The 18,502-nt window shown below is 25.9% G+C and overlaps 1 protein-coding gene across 1 annotated transcript in view; it reads left to right on the forward strand.

The window, feature by feature from the left end:
* The window catches only part of LOC129618870 (putative uncharacterized protein DDB_G0286901), a 79,164-nt gene that overhangs the window by 40,596 nt on the left and 20,066 nt on the right, over positions 1 to 18,502 (forward strand). The window lies entirely within an intron of this gene.

The raw sequence follows: 18,502 nt of genomic DNA on the forward strand, positions 1-18,502 counted from the left end.
AACTGATTATTTCTCAATTTTGCATTACCAACTAAAATATTCTTAGAAAACGCGTTTAAGTTGATTTAATTAACTTGGGCAGTAAAACTATGAATTAAAGAATCACATTTAATTTGAAAAAATATTAACTAAAGCTGAAGACATTAATGCCATATTGAGAGCTAAAAATATTAGCCTAAAAAATAGAAAATCATCTTAAGTTAAAGACTTTTCAAGCATGACTTTAACTGAATATTTAAAATTGATTTACTTGAAACAACTAAACAGAAACAGAACGAATGTATTAGTTAAAGGAATATACCAGTTGTGTCAAACAATCAAAACTTTGAGTTAATTTTTCGGATTGAGGAGTAGCTCAACGAAAAACAGCTTGAGTAAATCTCAATTTCAATTTCAAAAGGTAATTTCAATCTCAATTTTTAATAACTGCATTAGAAGAAAATTTATGTTTGATTAGGTATTTTTAACGTCGGGCATAAATTAACTGCCAATTTCATGTTCTACAAAATTACGAGTATAAAATTTACATAATGTAACAAATTAATTATTTGCATAAGGACATTTTTCCAATATATATACAAAAAATGGTAAATTTATAATACTAATTCAATTTATTTGAAAAACAACTTAAAAACAAACGAAAATACAATAGAAATATTAACAAAATTTGAAAATTGAATTCCACCCACGTAACATCAATCACAGCGCGCTATGATTATACTCACATGAAATCAATTAAAAACAAATTTTCCACTCTAGTAACATGAATTTTTAATTTATACTCGTATCCTTAAAAAAAAAAAACAATTATAATGTACGACCTTATCAACCAACACCTTTTACATGATTAATATTTACAATAACTGTTCGAAAGAAAAGTGTATTATGATTGTATTAGAAAAGAATGTCTTTAAGAATTTTTAAAGAAGTCACGTGCCATTAAATTGTTATGAAACACATATTACGCATCCGTGATCACACTTACGATAAAAATTGTAAAATATTTAAACATATCGTTTAAAATTCATATAGGTAAATTATTTTTTTTTTTTTTCAATAAAGTTATTTAAAAGAGAAAACCTGTTACACATGTTTAAGGTTAAACCATGGAATTTATTGTAGATAGACGTATATGTATATGTCCTAGGTACATTAAATTTTATAAAATTGTTATGTGGGACAATCACGTTTTCGAACGTGTGTGATATGTGCAAGTATTAAATATTAATTTCCACATTTTTGTATTAGCAGGACATCAGCTCCCGTTACTCAATTTAGTCAAATTTAATTGAGAATGTGGAATATAATGACTTAATGCCTCATTTAATTAGACTTGCGAATAATACGGATGAGTGTTAGAGCCATTTTTTTACGCACAAATGTTTGAGATATTTTTTGACTATGAGTTGTAAATTGAATGCTTTTTGAATATATTTATGTCTATCAATTCTAACGTATAGTTAAATATATTGCGGTATGTTAAATCTGTTATGTCATAATATATTTTGAAATTGAGTTCGAAAATTCTGTAATACAGGAGTACACTACGGAAATTTGTCCGTAAGTCGAAATTTAATATGCGTATTGTTGCACTTTGAGACTCAAGATTCTTACATGAAAACCACTAGAATTAAGAACTAGAATTAAGGGTCCCTGAACACGTATTAAATTCCTTTTAATAGCATTAAATAATTATACATTAGCTGCAGATTTTACATCGATAAAATGACAAAGTATGAAAGTAGACTTGAAAATATGAAATATAATTTACCGAATATTAAATAATGTTCAATTGTATGTAATTTAGTAAATTTGAATTAAGACTGTTTCTTGTATTGCAAGTAGAAACCTACATTTTTTATATAAATTGCGAAAAATCGAGTTACAATCGAATAACCAAAAATTTTGTATTTAGTCTCAAATGAAAACAGGATTGTCCATTTAAGCAATGAGATTTTATTTACAAAATTAAAAATCTAATTTTCTATTGCTTTATAAATCTACCAATATTTTGTGAATAGAATTTCTTCTATTCATAAATAAAGTAAGTTACAACAAAAACAAAAACTGGAAATAAAACTAACATGATTTTCTTTCCGCCTAACTTGATTATAAGTACACAGTTATGAAGCTAGTTATAACAGTTTCTATGGTGCAAAAAACAATTTTTTTTTTATAAACTCCCATATTGTGTACATTTACACATTCTAGCTGTGTATGAAATTTTATTTATGAAAGGAATCCCAAGTGTTACAAACGATGACAACAGAATTTACTACGATAATTTAAAGGATACGCAACATAATTTTATTTTATGTTCTTTTAAATTTGTTTTTCCTTATTTCGTTCTCTTTTTTATTATAAATATAGTCCTATTGTTGCTTCACTTGCAGTGCCAGGCATCAAAAATTGAATAACCAAAAAAAAAAAAATTCTCTGAATTATTTTTTGAAACGATAGATTTATCTAAGAAGAACAAATAAGGGGTAAAAATTACTTTTTTAGTTTTTTTTTCGTTTTCATTTTCATTTTCGTTTTTGATACATAATTCAGTTAGCAAATTTTCCGCCAAAGTTACCGTTTTGTTATTGAACTGTAAAAAGAAAACAAAAACATTATAAAAACTGAAAAATAACCTATATACAAAGGTAGAGGCATTTTCATACTTTCTAACATACGCAATAAATTGAGTTTTTCGTTTTGTTTTGTTATTTTGTATGTGTTTGTTATGGAGAAATCGCATTTATTGACATGAAAATTGACATGAAATTGAATCAATATAATCATTCCCGTGGGGATTTAAGGCTTTAATATAACAAGAAATTTTACATGTGTAACATGTTGTATCTCATTTATAGTGTATATTTACACAAACATTTGTATTTGCAGATTCGTACATTAATAAGGAGTTTATATATGAATTTTATATCGGAACATAATTTTATGACAAAATTATTTTAATTGATTGATTGCAATACAAAATTAATTTCTGATTTATAATGTGGAATTTTAGCTTAAACTAAAATGTGTGCAAATAAAATTTTATCTAAAGAAAAATTTACTTTCCACAACTAGCAGGAATTATTAAACATGACCCATTGTTAATAGAACTGTAAATAACGAATTAATAAACTACATGTCTAAATGTTCAAAACTTATAGAATTTAGTGCCGCGTGAAATTTTAAAAACACATCTTATATTTCCATCACATCTTATATTTTTGGGGCCTAAATAACAGCAGAAATACATTTTATGAAATAAAAGTTCCAAAGCATATTCCACTTATTATGCAATAGTGGCTGACACCCGAGAAAGAAATTTTTTTTTTGTATGTTTCATCTACTATATGAAATTTATGTTGCAAGTACATAATATTCAATAATTAGTTATTAAACTCGTAACATATTTAAATTATATTACTGCCTGGGTAAATTGCTATAGCACTCAAATATATTGTGACATTTTTAAATGCAGGCAGACTCGTTAATTGATTTCAAATATATATGAAAAACATTGTGTAGCATAGTATTATAGGAACTATATAACTAGTATAGGAAATAAATCAAGTTTAATATTCTGAGCCAATTTTTCAAAATAACTCTAGCAAATTTTTGAAACTAAGTGAGTTAAACATATGAAGTTTTGACCCAATTTGAGATTTCAACAAACTTTAGAGCAACTTAGTTGAACCCAAGAAGTTGTTGCTTGTATCTTCAAAATCTCATTCCTAATTTTCAGGAACTCACTTAAAAATTTAATTTTCCAAACATAGTTTTTTAATGACAACTGACCGTCTACTACTTGATGATAATTCTTTTGCGGAATCTTCAAATGTGCGTATATGATTTGAGCCATATACTATTAAAACCTTAGAGACGACGGGAATAATAGAAATATATCCTAAAGAATTTGATTCGAACAATTTAAAAAGACAATTTAAAAAAAAAAAAAACAAAAATGTTGCAAAAGTTTATTTTTTTTTAAATTATTTATTGAATTTATCAATTGCTGCGTATAATTGTGTCTGCACACGTAGTCATGTACGAACCAAGGTGAAAATTTCCTGTTATGCTACTCAATTTAATATTTACTATTGATTGATACGATATTATGAATTTAATAATATTTATACAAGCTATTTTATCAATGCACATACGTTTAAACACGTAATAATGTATAGATATATATAGATATAGAATATCTATATATACCGAATATATATAGATATATTCGGTATAATATGAATTGCATATTTTGGTGGCCGGAGATTTGAGTTATACGACATACATTATTATTATGATGAAGGGTAAAGAATAAAGTGTGTACATATATAATACTCATACAATAATATAAATAGCTATGCGTTCTATATGTGAGAATAGCGAGGAAGGTGGAAAAAATACATAGAAACTTTGCAATTATTTATTGTGAATATTTTGAAGTGAAAAACGAATATTCGAAATATGTTTTGCTTTAAATTATGTTCAAAAAATTTATGATGTTATATTTTAATGTTAAAATATTTTATATTATATTTTCAAAATATATATATACAATAGCAGCATTATATTATTTCTTATGTTGAATAAGAGAAATTTTATGTGTATGGATAGGGTCGCGTATATTAAAAATTGTACATGAATCGCATTTTAGTTAATAAAATGTCTATTATTTTTAAGTGATGTATCATAATTTTGAAAATGTAGACGCGAAATAAATTATGAATATTGAAGGTGATGGTGGGAAAAAGGATTTTGGTATAATAATAAAATGTTGGTTAATTTGTTTTTTTTTTTGCTGTGCTTTACTTTGCGCCTATATCAAATGAGTCTTAATTAAAGTTAATTATAAATGATGTGATATATTATTTATTAAAGGAATTTTAGGAATTTATATTTCAATAAATTGATAAAAAAATAAAATTTATTTTAAATATTAAAAATTATTATAGAAAAACAGCTACAAAATATTTATTAAAATTTTTAAAATATAAGGTGAAAAATAGGTGAAAATTTTTGTACTAAATAATGAAATATGCTTAATGTTATTTAGTAAAATGTCTAAATTTTTGTTTTAAATCTTGAGGAAGTTTGAGAATTCTTTTTATTTTTTGCTAAATTTTGGTTACATGTGAAAGTTTTTGAATGGCAATAATGGCATTAAAATTTTTATTTTTAAATAAGTTCATATCAATGTAATTGTTTTGTAAGTTAGAAATTTTCTTTTCAACAAATTAAATTTTTCTTAAAATACTTAAAAAAACTTTTAACTTGTACTATATTCTATCAAAATCGTAATACATTTTTAATTATATATAGATTGCATACTTTTTGGGAAACGACAAAAATATAAATAAGCTGAAGTATGTGTGTATACATTGTTGTAATTTCTTAAAAAAAGACAATTACCGTCACCTTAGTACAGTAATTCCAATATACCATTGTTAATTAGAAGGAAAATGGTTAAAAATAGAATTTGAAAAGCGCTTATTGTTTCGATAAAACTTGACGTTCAAAAAGAGCAACAGTGTACAACATTTATAGAGTGGGGATAGGTAATATTTTTTACGTACTAAATGATATCGTTGGGACGTATTCACCTTAATTGGATTCGTCTAAATTTTGACACCAATGTTGTAAAAAAAAAACCTGTACAGCTAAAAACGTTCAAAAAATTTGTGATTGCAACTTACTTAACAACTCTTCATTTTTATATATATAACATTACATTAATTTTTGTTTGAAATCAAAATCGTATTTTGGAAGATCTATAACAAAGTTGTTATGAATGCTAATGAAAAATGCGAAATTACTTTTTGAATACTCGCACAAACGTAGAGTGTTAACCTGATAAAATTTAATCGTATTTATGCAAAACGAAACTACGACACCAACTTAAGAATATTTTAGAATTCAAATTAGAACGAAGATCAGAGAGTACCAAATTTATATTTTTACGCCAAATAAGTTTTTATTAAAAAAACCTTCATTAATCATCAAAATATACCCAATTAATTTTCCTGTTTACCTCCACATTCTCTATTTTGAATTCGAAACATTAAAAGAAACGCTTTCCGTTTTCCGATTAACATTTTGTGTAAATGCAAAATGATCTAATTAAGGATTTTGTATCAGTGTACACTTGTGTTACGAGTATAAGAACATTTCAATTTCTAATATTAGATTTTAAATAACTTTTATTATTGATGTTCTGTTAAACACTCAAAGTGCTATAACAAGGCCATTCTCTTATGGAAAAAGAACTCTAAATACTTTACATCTACTCATATTGTTGTCCTTTACTGGAAAATGTTTTTAAGAAAAGTTGTTTTTAATGTTAAAATTCATGATTATTCAAAAGTAAAAATTTCCTATACTATATTTTTTTTTAAAAACTTTAAAATAAGTTGTCATAAAAAAAAGTAAAAGTGGAAAAATGGGACAAAACAAAATAAAACCCTTTTCATTTTAAAATGTTCTCAAAGTTACAACAAAAAAACAAAAAATTCTTTTTGCCTTTTAACAAATCATGCATGCAAGAAAGTCCTTTTTTTTGTGGAGCAAAACGATTTTCGCTTTTTCTTCTTATGCTCCTGTATTTGTAACAAAATGTTTAAAGGGTTCAAAGGATGAATAACAATTGCCCGAAAAAAAAGTTTTTGTAATAATTTACATAAAATTCTTGACATACGTATGCAAATAATTCATAAGTTTGTACATATGTGCGTATAGAAAAATGGTTTTGTAAAAGAAAAATCAGATATTCAAAATGTTATTGGGGTTGATTTTATTGGGGTTATGATAGTATACTTAGTTGATGATAGAAATATCCTTTCGTTCTTATATTTTATAGTTTTTTTTTCTTGTTGTTCTTTTGGTTTATAATTTGTTGTTATTGTTGTTTCCAAAAAATATTTTAAATCCCTTTCAGTTTCTGTCAATATATTATAAGGTTTTAAAGTTTATGTTGATTTGATATATATGCGGGAAAATAATATACACACAAACACATGTGTTGAATTTAAACAATAAGAAAAAATGTCTAATGTTATTCATGTTAGTATGAACTTGAATAAAGTCATTTAAAATTTTGAATAAAAAAATATGGACATCGCTTTCATGCAACTTAGTTTCACTTGTGGCCGGTTCCAAAATACCATAATTGTTTTTTAGGATATAAAATGCTCTTTACATGTGTGTTCTATTTAGATTAATTAATTTTGTCTTTAAACCATGAATTCATATTCTGTTCATCGTTATTTTATCAATTTAATAAATTTGACCAGTCTAACAGTAAATCGAATTCGATTACTCCATTGGGTCAATAGCAAATAATATTTCTTTATATTATCAATAGATTCGAATTTTTGTCATCTTATATTTCGGAAACTGCAAGCTTTTCCAATCCAAATATCTATAAATGCAGAATCCTAACAGTAAATGCCGTGCCTTAACGAAATTATCTTTCTTTACTCATGCAATTAACACTTAAATTCGAGCATTGTGTTGACGCCACTTTTAATTCTTATTGGCGCATCCTAAATGTATGCAATCTTTGAAATTTTTTCGTGTTTGAACAAAAGTAATATTAATACATGGAATTGCTTATAAAAGGAGTATTTTCATTTGTTCAAGGGAAGAGTACAACATTACAAAACATTGGTTTCTCACATCAATTTTTTTCAATAATTATCATAACTCTCATAAAATTAAATCTGAGTTTATTAGAAAAAACACGAGTCTAACAAATCCTAATAGTCGAGCTGCTGCTAGACTAAGAAAAGACCAACTTTCACTTATGCTTTCTTTTTTAGAAATATTAAATCACTAATCCAATTGAAAGAGTCAAATATTTTCTTATAATCGAAAATATAAGCTGAATATCTAATCACATTTCAAAAAATTGAAAAATACTTATTTTTTCGAGAAAACATATTGTTAAGAAAACTGCCGCATTTAGATCTTAGAGCACTTATATGACAGGAAACAGGGAAGATGAACTAAAAAGTTGCTTTAAAAAACTAATTTATTTAAATGAAAAATGTTATTTATTCAAAAACTGTGAGGGAAAGGACACTAAAAAGAAAAGTATAATATATTTGAAGAATCTAAAAGAAAACAAGCTCAAGGAGCTGGAAAAATTGGGAGTATTCAAAAAAAAATTTTCGATTCCTCTAATTTTTTTATTTATAATTAAGAAGTAGGCGTATGACTATATTTTCCATACAGAAATATTATATGTCCTTAATCATGTAGCCTGAAGTGTATATAAAATTAAAATATTAAAATTTAAAATATATTTACATATGTTTAACATGTGCATAGTAAATTGATAAAAGTTTCAATTTTTTTTGGGTTTTTTCTTTTATTTTTTTTATGAAACCGGTGGTATAAAAAAAGAAACTTTTAAGTAAGTAATGTATGAGAATTGAGAGCATAATTTTCTTTTTTTTTTTGCATGGAGGAAATAAACTATCAGATAAATGGGAGAAAATCTATTCATTCATTTAGGCCGTATATGAAGATGATAAGTAGGTAAAATAATTTCCTGTTTCCGTCTAACCCTTTTTTTCTATTTAATTTTATTACAATATCAATATAACAGTATATAAATATTAAATAAATTCATTCTTTTTTAAGATATTTTCAGCATAGCATGAATTGAAATTTCATTGAAAAGAGTTTGAGAGAGTTACTGTAGGCAGAATAACTTTTCATTTTAATTCAATTTGTAATGTTATATCCTTTTTTTTACACTTCACCGAATACAATATAATGTATAACAATAAAAACAATAGTAATAATAATGGGAAAGGCTATATAATGTAGACGTATCTATAGTTTTAAATTATTTTTTTAAAAGAAAATAATTTTTTAAGATTGAGTATGGATTCACCATAAGAAGAATAAAATTTTTTAATAAAATATTTTATTAGTAAAAATCAATTACGAGTTTTGTTTTACAATTTGTGCGTATTTGCATTGTACTTTTTGTAGAAATTTTTGTATATGTTTATATATTTATATTAATGTTCTACTTTGTTTAGAAATTTAAAATGAATTATGAGAAAATTTATTTAATAAATTTGAAGATGCACCATTGGAACTGTTCAACATTCAAATTTAGAGAGGTCGCAATAAAAATATACTCTAAGGTGTAATCCCAAAGAACACAAAATATTGTTCTAAAAAGATGTTTATTAATTTTTTATCATGAATGTTTCTATTATTGAAAAGTTGCAATAACTAATAAAAGGATAAGGTCAACTAATTGAGGGATTAGAATGCGTAAGCTTTTACCAAAATATTAAAATTTCATTTACTGTTTAAATAAAATAATTATCATACAAGATTAGGGAAGTAAATTTAAAATAATCACAGAAAAAAATTAAATATCGGGAAAATTATGGGTCAAAATATTTGAACTAGTTCAGTATCGAAAAATTGCCGTCTTATAGGCGTAATTTACTTGACAATTTAATACTATTGCATAAGTTTTTTTTTATTAACAATACTACTTTTTAAAATATCAAAATTTGTATGTGAATTAGGATTCTATATACATGTGCATGTACATAGCCATCACCTTTACCTTCACGGCTTTAATAAAACTTACTTGGTTATATTTTAAAATCAATTGTAATTTTTCAATAATATTGTCCACCTTGTTTTTAATCAAAGGCAACTTAAATTTTGATTTCCATAAAGAATAACAATATGTAGATAATCAAGATTAAAAAACATTAACCGTATGCAATGTGCAGGTTCAAGTAAGGGAAGATATTTTATTGAAAAAGTTATTGCACAAGTAAAACTACTATGAAAATCTGCATGATACAATATTTTGTAAAAAGTTTATTATAAAAGCCAGCGATATACTTGTAAGATATCTATAGGAATAGTGTTATAGAATTGTATATAATAAGCAAAGTTCACAATTTTTTAAAGGTAAAAGAAATTTTTTTATAGTTTTTTTTCTAAATATTTAGCTTTAAAATTCATTAAAAAATTTCTTATATAATTTATTTTTCAAAGGTCAAATATTTTTTTGAAATATCAAAAGAATTAGTTTATAAAAAATTTTATTATGATTCGGTGACAGCCAATTTCTACGGTGCAGGTTTTTTGTTAGCCAATTAATTTAAGAAATAATTGAAATTTCGTTTTTTTTGCGAAATATTTTCTATTGTTGCAAATTTTCTGTGTACACTTTTTGAAAATTAAGTATTAAACTTAATTAAATCACAAAGTCGGTTTGAGAAGCAACATCAATCTGAACTATTGACTATTATAACAGTTGTGTATATACAATGTTTCTCGTATCAAAGTGGACTGCTATATGTTATTTTATGCCCTCATTATGTTTATATGCCGTCATGAGTAGACAAAACTTTAGTATGGAGACCATGTTCACAGCTCGTCAGGTTCGGAGTTACAGGGGCTTGAAGTCAATTTCGACTGATTTTTTTATCTGATCAACTTCGTGCCATGTAAATATGATTTTGAAACCTTAGAACATATACATTAATTATAATTTGTTCAAATTTCCGAATGAGGTGACTTTAAAGTTCAAAAAATTTTATCTTTTCATTTTTAAAAAAATGTAATTTTCTAGATGACATAACATTAGACCAATTTTAGCACAGCTGCGAACCTTGTCTGCTGACCTTTAATTTAATATACGGGTCATATTCGTACCTTTTCTGATTTAGAAGTTATTGAGAAGAATAAAGCACTGAAAATCTTATTTTATACCAAATTTTTTCCTTCAATGATTTAGAAAAATGTAAAACAATCGTTCAAAATGGCACCTCTCTTCTGTTATGCAAATGTTTAACCTAACAACCGAGTTTCCCTCACATTTGCAAAAATTAATGGCCCGAAGAATAACATATAAGGGCTTTTATTGATACAGCTGATACGAACAACCCTGTATATAACATAAAATAAATTAATTACTCTTAAAAGGGAATGTCAAAAATTTAAAATAATTTTGAAACAACCTTGAAATACTTTTAAAATTAACAAGCATTTTTCCAACGTAACAAAATTCAATATAATTATGATCAATAAAAATGCTCGAAAGGTGGTGCTTTCTAGCTTTATGCTCAAGAGTAAAATATATAATGACTTTTTTCAAAAACAGAATTTTTCAAAAGAAAAATTAAATTTTTTCAAACGAAATCTTTAAGAATTTTTTAAATGAAAAATTTCAGAAACAGGTTATTTTTACAAAATTTTAAGTAAAACGGAAAATAAGAAAAACAAAAAAAAAAATAAAAAAATGTAAACGGCTTTAAAACAAAAATCCAATAAATCATGAGTAAAATGTAACCATTTAAGAATATAAGTGAACAGTTTAAAAATCTAAAGATAAAAAGAACAACAATAAAATCAAATGAACTCAGAACACACCAACACTGAATTTGGTCCAATAAAAGAGTGAGAGTGAGACAACATTATTCAGAAGAACAAAAGAAAACAATATAAGTAAAATAAAAACAAAATTAAAAAAAAAATCTATAGATTTTAATTGAAAAACATTTTCCACCCCAAGATGAATTTTTGGTGTTAAAAACATTTAAAATTATCACCGTTGTTTTGTCATTTAACCCGCTAACATTGAAAAAGGGCGAGGAAAACTTCATTCTCTTCGTCACACTTTTTACTTCTCTTATAGCACAATATTTAAAAGAATTGCGACATTAACAGAAATAAGAAACAACGAAAATAAATGGCATTAACAAAAGAATAACAAAAAAAAAAACACATAAAGGGGTTTAATGAGTTCTCATAACTGAAAAATACGAGCACAGAAGGTGCGCGACATCATACATAACCCCTTTTTTATTATAACAAATAATTGTGTACACTGCGCTACTTGTAGCAAAAATATTACAATTTTACAAGTAAAGTAGTTGAAAATCGGTCTGGGGGCCCCAAAAGTTTTTTTTTTATAAAAACTTAACAATTTCATTTAAGGGCTTTATAAATATATTAAAAATGTAAGAAAGAGTAAATGCTCCTTTAGAACTTTTTAGATATTTTTAGCCTTCCTTAAAAGTTAAATATAAAGACTATGTATGTCCTTAGAGGGCGCTTATTACAAAATATTTTTATTATTGAGGGTGATAATTTAAATATTATGTATTATGGTATATGTAAGTATATATAATATGTATGTATATAAAATATTAAAATCAAAAACAAAAAAGTACAAACAAGGACTAAATTTTACGATCTGACAATGTGACATATTTTATAATAAATATTTTCGTAGAAAGAGAGCGGAGGGGAGTTGGTAGCTGTATGTGATAATTCCTTGATTCATTTCTATAATTCCTATTTTAGCGAATAAAAGTAATAATAATCAACAAAAAATTTAATCATTTAAAAAAAAAGAATTAAAAATATTAAAAATTTCTTGTTAAAATTTTTTACTAATTTAAATGTATTTGGTGAGAAGAGCATCATAGCTTTTATAACGTTATTGACTGTAAATGAGAGGAAACTAATTAATTGTCATACCAATGATTATTGTTATTTAAATATTTCAACTTATTATAAATAATCATTATAATAATTGCTGTAAATTAGAATTACTATTTTAGCAATACAAAAACTATTTAGAAAAATTTTATTATATAAATTGCATTAATCTGGGTTATTTACCTTATTGAACTTCCTCTTATATTTTGAAATTTTTTTACTTACATCTATCTTAAATATTTTTATACCCTGCACTTCGTGAAGGGTATATTAACTTTGGTATGGAGTTTGTAACTACTTGAAGGAGTCATCTGCGGTATGGACATATATATATATTCTTGCTCAGCGTAAAATTCTGCGTCGATTTAGACATGTCCGTCTGTCCGTCCGTCCGTCCGTCCGTCCGTTCGCACGATAATTCAAAAACGAATAATTCAATCGACACCAAACTTTCACAAGTTTTTTCTTTTGTGCCAAGGACGAACCCTATTTTTATTGGACTAATTCGGACAACGGGTTCGGGTAGCTGCCATACAACTCATAGAGTTTATTTTGAATATTTCAAAAACTAATAAAGCTGTAAATGTATAAAACTTTGTACACATGTGTCCAATTATATACTACACATGCTCTAAAAATTATAATGGGATAGCTGCACCGATTCGGATGGCTGCCATACAACTCCAACAGCAAATTTTTTATATTCGGCAAAATAATAAAGTCAGATTCATGAAACTTGGCAGTCATGTGTCCAATTATAGGTCAAATATACTTCTGAAGTTTTAGAGGAATTGCTTTACAGGTTCGGGTACCTGCCATACAACTCCAGAAGCTAATTTTAAATATTTGGAAAAATAATAAAGTCAGATTCATGAAACTTGGCAGTTGGATGTCCGATTGTAGATCAGATATATTTGTGAAGTTTTGATGGAATTGTTTGACAGGTTCAGGTACTTGCCATACAACTCCAAAAGCTAATTTTAAATATTTGGAAAAATTATAAAGTCAGATTTATGAAACTTGGCAGTCGGATGTCCAATTATAGGTCAGACATATCCGTGAAGTTTCTATAGAATGACTTCACAGGTTCGAGTAATTGCTACACAATAACGAAAGGTGCAGGGTATTATTCAATTGGTTTATACCGACTGAAACGTTTTTACTTGTTAACATTTTATTTGTTATATGAGTCATTTCTTCTGTATTTATTTTTAGACAATTTTGAGCACGTGGTCATTTTTAAAAAATGAATACAAAAACTCATTTAAAATTTTAAAGTAAAATGTGGTATTTTACCATTATTCTTGCTTTCATCGACTTTTTTTTCTAGAAATGCTCCAATCAAAATTTCATTTATCAAATTAAATGAGAAAAATATCTTAAAATAAAATTAAGATTGATCAATGTTAACTAATACAATGGCCTACCATTGTGAACTGTATCAGTTTTACTGTACTGCTAATTGTGAAAACAAATAAATTCGGTAAAAAATGAAAATAATTAAACAAGTATTTTTGCTTTGTTAATTCCTGGAAATTCTAATTATATATATTTATATGCAAGCCATTAATTAAATTTGAAGAGTACATTTTAGATTTTCATTGCAGGCAGTTATCGATATCTAAATCAACATTATATTCTTACTGTATGCTTAACAGGGTTCGTTTGAATGGATTACGTAAAAGTAGGCAACATTATTATTACACGATTAGTTAGTTGAACCTTGTCTAAAAATCTATATCTCAATTCAGGCTCTTTATGTTTAAAAACAAGATTTTTCAAATTATAAAATAAAGTAATTTATAAAAATTAATTATTGATTGTTATAAATTAACTATAATTATGCTATCAAAACTAGCGTAAATTATAAAAATTATGTGCTAGCAAAATAGAATGATAGCATTTTGTTTTTTTTTGTGACTGAGATTAAAAATATTCCAATTAAAAATCAAAAAAATTTCAAGAAAAACCTCAATTCTCATTAAGATTTTTATACGCCGTTTAAAAAATAAAATTTTCCATTTAAAAATTTACTTAATATTTATTTTGGTTCCTACACGCAAATTTTTTGCATATTTTTAGAAAAGAATGGGTGAATAAGTTTTAAAATTTGAATCTTAGGCTTTTATTAATATTTACTAAGCAAATTACATTGAAGTTTGTAAAAACATTTTGTAAAATTTTCCTTATCGCTTCTTTTTTTTTAATTCAGAGGTTGAGCTGTTTTTTTTTTCATTTCAAGGAATAAGTATTCGCCGTTTTTCTTAAACCATAAACTCATTTGTTTATTTACACATTTTAATAATATAAAATTTATTTATGTATGTACTCATGTTCTTCTTTGTATAAATAATAATTAATTTAATTTTATATTATTAAATTTAATATGAAAATTTTTCTTCCGTAAATAATTTTTCTTAAGGATTTTTCTTAAAAAAGAGAGGAAAAAAAACCACAATGTCTGTTTTTATCCTTTTTAATTTTAGTTTTTTACTTTTTTTTTTTAGTAAATAATCACAAAAAGAGTTGTAAAGACTGAAAAGATAAACGAATAAGAGCACTAAAAATTTTTTGAAAAGGAAAACAAAAAAAAACAACAAAAACATAAAAAAATTAATATAATTAATTTTTGCTATTAAATAAATATTTAAATAAGCAAGGAAAGTAAAAAGAAAGTTTTCGTAATTTATTTGACATATTTTGTAAAAAATAAAAGAAAAACAAACATAAAAAGAGAAAAAAAAAGCTTAAAATTAATCCAAGTCATAAGAGAATTTTGTAAAGTTCTTGTGTTTTTTTTATTTTTCCTGTGTATAGTAGGTACGTTGCCTTATAACGTAACATTTTAACCCTTAATTCTCGAATTTTTCTTGCATGAAAATCTACTCATGTTCTGTTGTGTTGGTGTTTCTTTTTCAAAGAAATTATATTTTTAATACATTCGTTATAATAAGTATAAGTAGTTGATAAAGTAAATATTTCTCTACATGTACATATGTATGTTCATACATTATATACACATACAAACTTAACGTATTAATAATAAATTCATTACATATAATTTATTTTAAAAAATATTTTTTGCTCACAGAAGAATGGTTCCGAAAAAACACGATGTTGTAAAATGTTATATACAGGGCGTTTCGCATAAAATGGTAAATAATTTCAGAGATGATTCCTTGATCAATTTCCAGCAAAAAATGTGGGTGAGGGGGTTGTGATATGGAATTGATGAACTATGTATTTTTCGCTTTATCGTTTTTGAAACACATTATTTTATTACGTTTTATTGACAATACTATGAGAGATAGAGGAAAATGTTATATGGACTAACTTTTAGATCTTATTTGAACGAGCTTTATCTGGAAAAATATGGCTAAAATTTAATTGATTGCCAAACCGAAAATAAAGAGCGATCAATCACCTATAACACAAGCATCCAATGGTTGTCCTATGTTACATGGTTCAAAATTATGAGCATTTTTTGATATGCAGGAAAAATCTGGTTCCTATTTTGCCTTTGGTTCTCGAAAACGAGTACATATAATTCTTTGCTGAAAAATTGATTAAAGAATCATTTCTGAAAATATTTGGCACGTTTTGCGAAGCACATTGTATAGTTTTACCATAATTTTTTTATTATACAGTCATAGCCACAATTATTTTCACAAGGCAAAATTTTTGTGAAATTAAAGTTTAAATTCACATAATTTCTACAATTATTAATATTTTAAGTCCATATTTATTTTTTAAATTCATTAATGGTTTACATATCAATACATAAAAACAAAAAGCAAAACAAAAAAATACAACAAAAAATAAAAACAAAAATCTAATAGCCAAAATTATTTTCACATATCGTCAATGGCGCCACAATTATTTTCAGAGCTCTTCAAATAACTGTTACTGATTTGTTGTTGTAAATTTGAACACAATTCACCATAATAAATGAAAAAATATTAATTTGCAATCATTAGAGCTAAAGTTGCGTTCCAGTGAAGTGCATATAAATTTTCAAAATGCCTAAAAAAGCAGAATTAAAAATCGAAACGCGTGCTACAGTAATTGCTGAGTTTAATTGCGGTGTTTCAGCTTCAGAAATAGCTAAAAAATATAATTGTGATCGGCGAACTGTTTATTACCTTGTAGACAAATATAAAAATCATCATAATTGTGAGAACCTACCAGGGAGAGGGAGAAAAAGAGTGACAAATAAAAAAGATGACACACTTATATGTCGGTCTTTTAAAATATATCCACGCCAAACTTTTAAATCAGCGTTGTCTAACTTCAACGACAACCGGGAAAATAAAGTAAGTATGACAACACTTCGCAGGAGACTTAAGGAGAACGGATTTAAATCTTTCGCAAGCAACCCTATATTACTCCTAAAAATCGAGAGGCTAGATTGCAATTTGCTTTGGAATATAAAGATAAGTCTTTAGAGTATTGGAAGCAAATATTATGGACCGATGAGACTACGATTTCATCAGACGGCACCTATGGGCGACATTATTATCATTCTGAGACAATACATAAAAAAACTAGAGCAGTTACTGCCCCTACACGTCATTCTAATGGAGGAAAAATTATGATATGGGGATGTGTTTCATATTATGGTAAAGGACCCATTGTTTTATGCCCCAATAAAATGACTGCATCTAGTTATTTAGAACTTTTGAATAATGTTGCAATTGTTGCTGGCGATGTACTTATTGGTACTAATTTTATTTTGCAACAAGACAATGCGCCTATTCATACTGCCCACATGATTAAACAATTTTTGTCAGATATTGAACAAAATACTCTTAAATGGCCCCCGCAGAGTCCTGATTTAAATATAATTGAAAACATGTGGCACAACCTTAAATCACTGATTCCTGCTAGAATTGGGAAATGTCAGGACGAGGCTTGGCAGGACACTTTAAATGCTTGGGAATCGATTTCTTCTGAAATGGAGCGAGTACTTATAGAATCAATGCCGAGAAGACTCCAGGCGGTCATTGATGCTAAGGGAGGAAACACCAAATATTAGGTTAAAGTCTGATTATTCAAAGTAAAAAAAAATTAAAAATTTATTTCTAGGTTTTCAATCCTTTTGAAGCTTTGTGAAAATAATTTTGGCGCTATGAGAATGTGTGAAAATAATTTTGGCTATTACATTTTTGTTTTTATTTTTTGTTGTGTTTTTTTGTTTTGCTTTTTATTTTTATGTATTGATATGTAAACCATTAATGAATTTAAAAAATAAATATGGACTTAAAATATTAATAATTGTAGAAGTTATATGAATTTAAACTTTTATTTTACAAAAATTTTGCCTTGTGAAAATAATTGTGGCTATGACTGTATATATTTTATAGTTTTGATGTTAAGTTTTTTTTACTTTTGATTTACAAAAGTTAAGTTAGAAGAGTTGGAAAACCTAAAATTTAGAGTTTTTATGTGTGAAAATATTGAAAAAAAAATCGTATTAAATTTTTATTACAATTAAAGAATAAATCCGCTGGATAATTTTGAAGCAAAGTGCTCATAATTTTAAATAACCTTAAAATTTTAATAAATTCAACATAAAGCAGTTGGGATAGCTACTACGTCATATGACATAGTAAGGTAAAATGTTGATATTTCGGTGCTTCGGAAGAGTACAATAACTTAAATGCCATCAACTTAACTTTGCAAATGTAAATATTTTTGATTTACTCATGGATTACATGTTTATATGGAATACGTAAAATAAGATAATCCAAATGCTATTCAAAAAATAAAACTGTATCTTAGACAACAAAATTACTGATACTTGCAATTCAATATTTGAAATTTAATAAGTTTTCTTAAACATTGCCTTTCAATATGACTTTTAAAATATAAATTTGCCAAAGAACAGATTGAATTATAAATTGGTTCTACAAACAATATAATGCTAAAAATAATGAAGGGGTTTTCAGGTTCATAACAAATAATTCAGTTAAATTTCAAAATATTCGGGTTTCCGCTGTTTTAAGAACAAGTA

This window comes from Condylostylus longicornis, unplaced genomic scaffold, assembly GCF_029603195.1.
Source record: "Condylostylus longicornis isolate FDR11 unplaced genomic scaffold, ASM2960319v2 ptg000010l, whole genome shotgun sequence".
Lineage (NCBI taxonomy): Eukaryota > Metazoa > Arthropoda > Insecta > Diptera > Dolichopodidae > Condylostylus > Condylostylus longicornis.